Below are 6591 nucleotides of genomic sequence, written 5' to 3'. Positions count from 1 at the left end.
TTTTCCTGAGGCTTGAGGGCCTGAAATCTTACATTCAGTTCCGTCTTTATAATTTTTCACTCTACACTTACTTGTTTACTTTTAATTTTTGGAGGGGACACCTTACCTTCCTTCATTTATTAATGATGTTTATCACACATCTTCCCATGTTAAAATATACAATGCCATGTCTCAGGATCTCTGCCTGCATTCTTAAGTGCTGATCTTGTAACCATATAATACCTCATGGCACAGGTTAGATAAAAATAAATATTTAATAAATAGATGAATTGTGGAAGGTAGGAGGAGTAAGGTAATACTACTTTTCCCAGGTGTTTTCGTTATATAGAGGCATTTTGCTGTGCTTTTATAGGGAAAAGTAATAGGATCCTGTGGTGGTAGTTCCTCCTTTTGTGTGTTTGTGTATGTGCATGTGTGTGCATGTATGTATTCATTTATATTGAAGAGTTAGCAGAATTATAGAATGAACCAGTAGGTATCGAAAATAACAGAAACTATGTCCCATATTCTACTTATTAAAAAGAATGAAAACAGAAGTAAGTATATGTTGATCTCTTTAAACTAAGATGAGTAGGTGATTTAAAGGTCAAACTGACTGATTATCTTCTAAATATTCTCTTCTCTTTAAAATATGCCATATTTATATGGTATTGTCCTCTACATTATGTGACCTCTACATTCATCACAGACAGCCACAGTATTCTATAATTCAATGTTCCATGAGCCAGGGTGAAATGGTCTTTTTACAAAACAAACTTTGAAAGTAAGATTATGCGTTGCCACTTCTCTTAATTCTTAGCAAACACACCTTTCATCATTTTGATACCTTGAGTATATTATCTTTCATTGAATTTGTAAAGGTCACAGAAGACAATTTCCTTTTTAAATATATGCCAGGTGGACCTCTCAGATTTGATTTGTTTGACGGTGAGCCTTTTAATGCTTCCCCCCCCACCATGGTCTGTCTTCACTGTTAAGGAATCAGGAATATTTTAAGGCATGCAACCTGTGCCTGGCATGTTTCATTTATCTTTCATCATGGCATTGATGATCTAAATCACTTTGAAATGATCACAACAAATGGTTAGCATGTTGATTTCTGTGAAGAATATCATGTAACAAAAATGTAGACTGAGACTCTCCATAAACAGAAAGGTTTATGACAGCAGCATTCACTTATGCTTTTATTCATTCATCTGTGCGATGGAATATTCTAGCACATTCCATCTCCACTGAGCTTCCAGATGAGCATATGGAAAATATTAATGCAACACATAGATATTTTTCTTCAAGTGACAATTTATAGGTGAAATCAGACATTTAAACATTATATACAATACAAAAGAGGTCCCTATGAAAGTGTTCACTATTTTCCAATACCAAACAACCAATGTAAATAAATCCTTCATTATTCCATTTTATGAGTTATCTCAATATTCTTTAGACTAACCTCAGTGTGTTTAACATCAGAAATGAAGGACATGGCTCTCTGCTCCTCCCTGTTCTGGAGATTGCTGCATCTTCTTGTGCAGTGCCAGCCTTGTCCCGTAGACAAATTGGCCATATTGGGCGTATTGGGCACCTGGTTACCAGGGCTGCCTTCTGCTCTGCATCTGGCAAAGTGGAGATTGTTGTCATCAGTGACCCCTTCATTGACCCCAGCTACATGGTCTACATGTTCCAGTATGACTCCACCCATGGCGAGTTCAATGGCACAGTCAAGGCTGAGAATGGGAAGCTTGTCATCAATGGGAAGCCCATCACCACCTTCCAGGAGCGAGATCCCGCTAACATCAAATGGGGTGATGCTGGTGCTGAGTACGTTGTGGAGTCCACTGGCGTCTTCACCACCATGGAGAAGGCCGGGGCCCACTTGAAGTGTGGGGCCAAAAGGGTCATCATCTCCATCCCTTCTGCGGATGTCCCCATGTTTGTGATGTGTGTGAACCATGAGAAATATGGCAAATCACTCAAGATTGTCAGCAATGCATCCTGCACCACCAACTGCTTAGCTCCCCTGGCCAAGGTCATCCATGACAACTTTGGCATCGTGGAAGGGCTCATGACCACAGTCCATGCCATCACTGCCACTGTGAATGGCCCCTCTGGAAAGCTGTGGCGTGATGGCCATGGGGCTGCCCAGAACATCATCCCTGCATCCACTGGTGCTGCCAAGGCTGTGGGCAAGGTCATCCCAGAGCTGAACAGGAAGCTCACTGGCATGGTCTTCCGTGTTCCTACCCCCAATGTGTCCATTGTGGATCTGACATGCCACCTGGAGAAACCTGCCAAGTATGATGACATCAAGAAAGTGGTGAAGCAGGTATCTGAGGGCCCACTGAAGGGCATCCTGGGCTACACTGAGGACCAGGTTGTCTCCTGTCACTTCAACAGCAACTTCCACTCTTCTACCTTTGATGCTGGGGCTGGCATTGCTCTCAATGAAAACTTTGTAAAGCTCATTTCCTGGTATGACAATGAATATGGCTACAGGAACAGGGTCGTGGACCTCATGGCCTACATGGCCTCCAAGGAGTAAGAAACCCTGGACCGCCCACCCCAGCAAGGACACTGAGAGCAAGAGAGAGGCCCTCAGTTGCTGAGGAGTCCCTGTCCCCAAAACTGAGCATGTCCCTCACAATTTCCTTCCCAGACCCCCATAACAACAGGAGGGGTCTAGGGAGCCCTCCCTACTCTCTGAAATACCACCAATAAATGTTTGCTGCACCTCCCAAAAATGAAAGACATTTTTATTTTTCTTTTGTTTTTACTTAAATGTATCATGAGGTAGTTTGATTGAGGCAGCTGGAAGAATAAATAATCTGTGGACCCTTTTTGTTTCTGTCTCTGCATGATGAACATGACCCATGGAGGGGTGAGGACATGGCTATTCTGCATGCACGCTTAAGTGAAACATAAATTCATATAAAAAGGCTATTACAGTCTTCTTCCATGCATTTATAACAATGCAGACTGCTGTTAGGGTGTCTGAGATCTGAGAGATTATGTTTTCCTGACTTAAAAAAACAATTTGAAAGGTCTTTTTTATTAGGCTTTGCTTTTGTGCATGTGATGTTGTGGGATTTTACTCATTACATTGGTATCAAATGTCATAGATACAATATTGGTTAGCTATGGGCATATTAGTTTTTTTATGCCTGAAAATCTAGATAAATATTGAGCGTTGATGAGATAAGGCATAGACATCTTGGACAGAAGAAGAGCTGTTAGAAAATAATGATGTACTAGAAATACATTTATACCTGCACGTGGGTTGGAGAAGGAAGTCTACTGGATTACTTAAAGGTCATATTCATCTTTATGGACAAAGATCAGATCAGATTTCTATAGCAGAGAAAGATGGGAGTGTGTGGAGAAGTGTGCTAATACATTTGCCAGGAGATCTTAAGTTGTGTTATTCAGGCATAGAACATTAAGACCTCTAAAGATTTTACATAAAGATAAGATCAGAAAATTTATATCAAAACCATGAAATTTTAAATTAGAATAAAATGACACAATGTAAGGATTTGCTTAAAATGTACAGATTTGTCATATGCAAAGTTAAGGTAGGAAAGAAATATCCAGGGGGAATAAACATCTCTTTGTTTAAGATGATCATTTGAATGTGACATAAGACGCTGTATGTGCTAAGGTAGGAAAAGTGTTTTTAATTTGTTGGTAAAGATGTAAAGATACTGCACACCTTTACAAATGTATGAAAGTTGCACAGAAAGATAGAAATCACTAGACAAATTTTGCAACATTTTCACGATGCAAAAAATACAAACAAGAGACTTACTCCAGAAAACGAAAGAATCACTTTATAAAGAGTTCGTTAGGACTGATGGGGTTAACCTCTTACTTCATGGCCTGTATTAATTTTCCTGGTTTGTGGCAGAGAGTGATAAACAAATTATTGCGGTATATTTCAAACAGCAGAACATGGAAAAACTCATTTGCTTCTTTTGGCCTCAAGCTATCAATGTTTCTACCTGTGATTAATGATCCTTTCTGTCTTTCTTCAGACTTGGAAATAGGTGGAAGCTTGGAAAGGAAACTTTACACCTATTTTTACTTGGGTTCCTTGAAAGAAATCTTGTTTAAAGGTTAATATCTCAACCCAAGAAACTTTTTGTCAGCATGTTTAATAAAAAAAATGTTTTCAAGAAGAACGTTTTAAATTATAATGACTAAAACTTGCATGTTATTTTGGCAATTCTAAATCAAATATTAGCTCTGTGTGGTCCCATACATCTTTGATCTCAGCATTCAAGAAGCAGAGGCAAGGGAATCTCTGAATTCAAGGACTGTACGGTCATCATATCAAATTGTAGTCCATCTTCATAAGATTTTGTCTCAAAAATATTTGTATTGTATTCTAAAAGTATATAAGTATATTTTCTATATACTGTCCATTATATATTACACATGTATTATTTATTACAAATTTAAATAGACTAATTTAAGTAGTTATACATTAGCATAGGCATATCATTATATATATAATTAAATATAAAATACAAATATATATAAATATAAATAAAATATAAATATAAATAAAATATAAATATAAATATAAAATAATATAAATTTATATTTAAATATAAATATAAGTATGTGGATAAACATATACATATAATTATACATGTAAGCTATAAATGCATATAAACACATTAAGCAATGACCAATAACAGGACCAGATTCCAGATCACAGAGTGCCAGAGTAAGAACAAGGGGCTTTGATCAGACAATCCTTTCTCTTGTTTCTCTATTCTACTAAATTTGTAACCTCAGAGAAATGACCCAGTTTCTTTAAGTGGTGTACCCACTTAGGTTGATGAAATTGACTATGAATTAGTGACTGTGGTGTTGTAGGTAGCAAGTCCAGAACAGAGCTGCCAGTCAGTAATGACAACATACAGTGGCTGGGCTCTCATTTGTCACCCACTCTACGATCTGTGTTCTTTCTGATACATTACACAAGGCTCTAGGTCACATAGCTTGTGGCACGTTCTAATACAACTCTATCCCATGGGAAACATGGTTGCTCCTGCTGCTTTCTAAGCAGCAACAGGACCTCAACACGGAAGTATAAATTAGATAGTAAAGTCAGAGAGAAATCAAAAGTGCATGCTAAATGTGGTGGCCTGAACACGTCATAGATCTGAGGTCCTTATGCCTGAAAAGTGTATCCTCCTTGGAGATGTGTTTTCTTATGAAGTACCAATAAATGAAAGGTGTAGGGTTTCATAGGCTATGTGATGAACACACACACAGATAATTAAGGGCTATAGAGCATATTTTTTACAAAGCACTTTCATGTTTACAAACCTCATGTCTTTGGTCTCTCAAGCTTATGGGAAGAGGCATTAAGGCATTTTAAAAAATAGTTTTTCTATTAAGGTAGTGTTTGGCTCTAAAGACTGCATACAGAATCACCCTTGACTTTCTTTTTTTATAAATAACATTTAAAGGAACTGCATTATTATCTTGCCAGAGCACTATTCATACAAAAGTGATATTTTCTTTAAGTCTATTTATATGATTTATTATATGTATGTGCACATATATTATACATTTTAAATACGCTTATAAAATAGGTTTTTCTTTGGCCTTTGAAGTCATTTTCAGTGTTATTTACCCCTCCTCTCTCTTCCCTCCATATTATGCTCCCCCTGTTTAGTTATATTCTCCTTCCCATCTTTCTCCCTTCATAGCACCTGTGTCCTACTGTCACTCTCTAGGGCTCCTTGTCCCCTCTTCCTCACGTGGTCTCTCACTTTCCTGGATCCCATGCGTTTCCATGGATCCCATGGTTATTCTAGGTTACACACTCAAACCTGAGGATGCCGAGCCAGGCTAGTCATCTAGTGAGGCTCAGACCCACGGCCTCAACCTTTCAAGGCTGGGATCATAAGAATGCACAGCCACACCATTTTTTCAAACCTTGAGTGTTCTGCAGGCTGATCCCAGGTCCTTGTGTTTGCAAGCGCTTTACAGAAGGGTTATTTTCCCTATCCCTTTCTTCTTTTCTTAAAAGAATTTTCTAATGCCATACCCTCTTAATCTAATATTTTTCCCCATGATGGTCCTAGAAATGCAAATCTAGCTCATCTTACGTGATTTTCTCCCGTCTTTTAATCTAAACACATAAAAGATACCGATAAAATGAAATTTCCTGAATTATCTTTAAATTCATAATATAGTTTATATATTGTAATGCATTGTTTCAGTCTCTTTCCAAATTCCCTTCTTTAATTTCTGATGCAGCTCTTGGTGAATGCCTCAGTGTGCTTCTTTATTATTTATCTGTTATGCAGATGCCAGAGATTAGAGGAGAAGTCAGAGAGGCTTATAAGGCACCACCCTGGTTTCTAGGTTTCAACTGATTCTATTTGATACAAATAAAGAAGAAAAGGAACAAAGGCCCGGCAGGTAGTGACCTCTTTGGGACTAAGTTTCCATGAAATAGAAGAATTAGATGAGGCAGCCCTCAGCTTCCTTCTTCCTGGATGATGAACTCAAAATTGCCACACTGGTCTAGGTCCTGGTGAAAAATTTCCTCAGCGATGGATAGGTCAGTTATAT

General features: G+C 38.1%; 1 pseudogene; it reads left to right on the top strand.

Annotated features, from left to right (window-relative positions):
* Positions 1-1651: 1651 nt before the first annotated feature.
* Positions 1652-2576, top strand: LOC117722455 (glyceraldehyde-3-phosphate dehydrogenase pseudogene; annotated as a pseudogene).
* The last annotated feature ends 4015 nt before the right edge of the window (positions 2577-6591 follow it).

The sequence above is a fragment of the Arvicanthis niloticus genome, chromosome 17, assembly GCF_011762505.2.
Source record: "Arvicanthis niloticus isolate mArvNil1 chromosome 17, mArvNil1.pat.X, whole genome shotgun sequence".
NCBI lineage: Eukaryota > Metazoa > Chordata > Mammalia > Rodentia > Muridae > Arvicanthis > Arvicanthis niloticus.
Note: the sequence above shows the minus strand (reverse complement) of the source record. Positions and strands in the feature narration are given on the sequence as shown.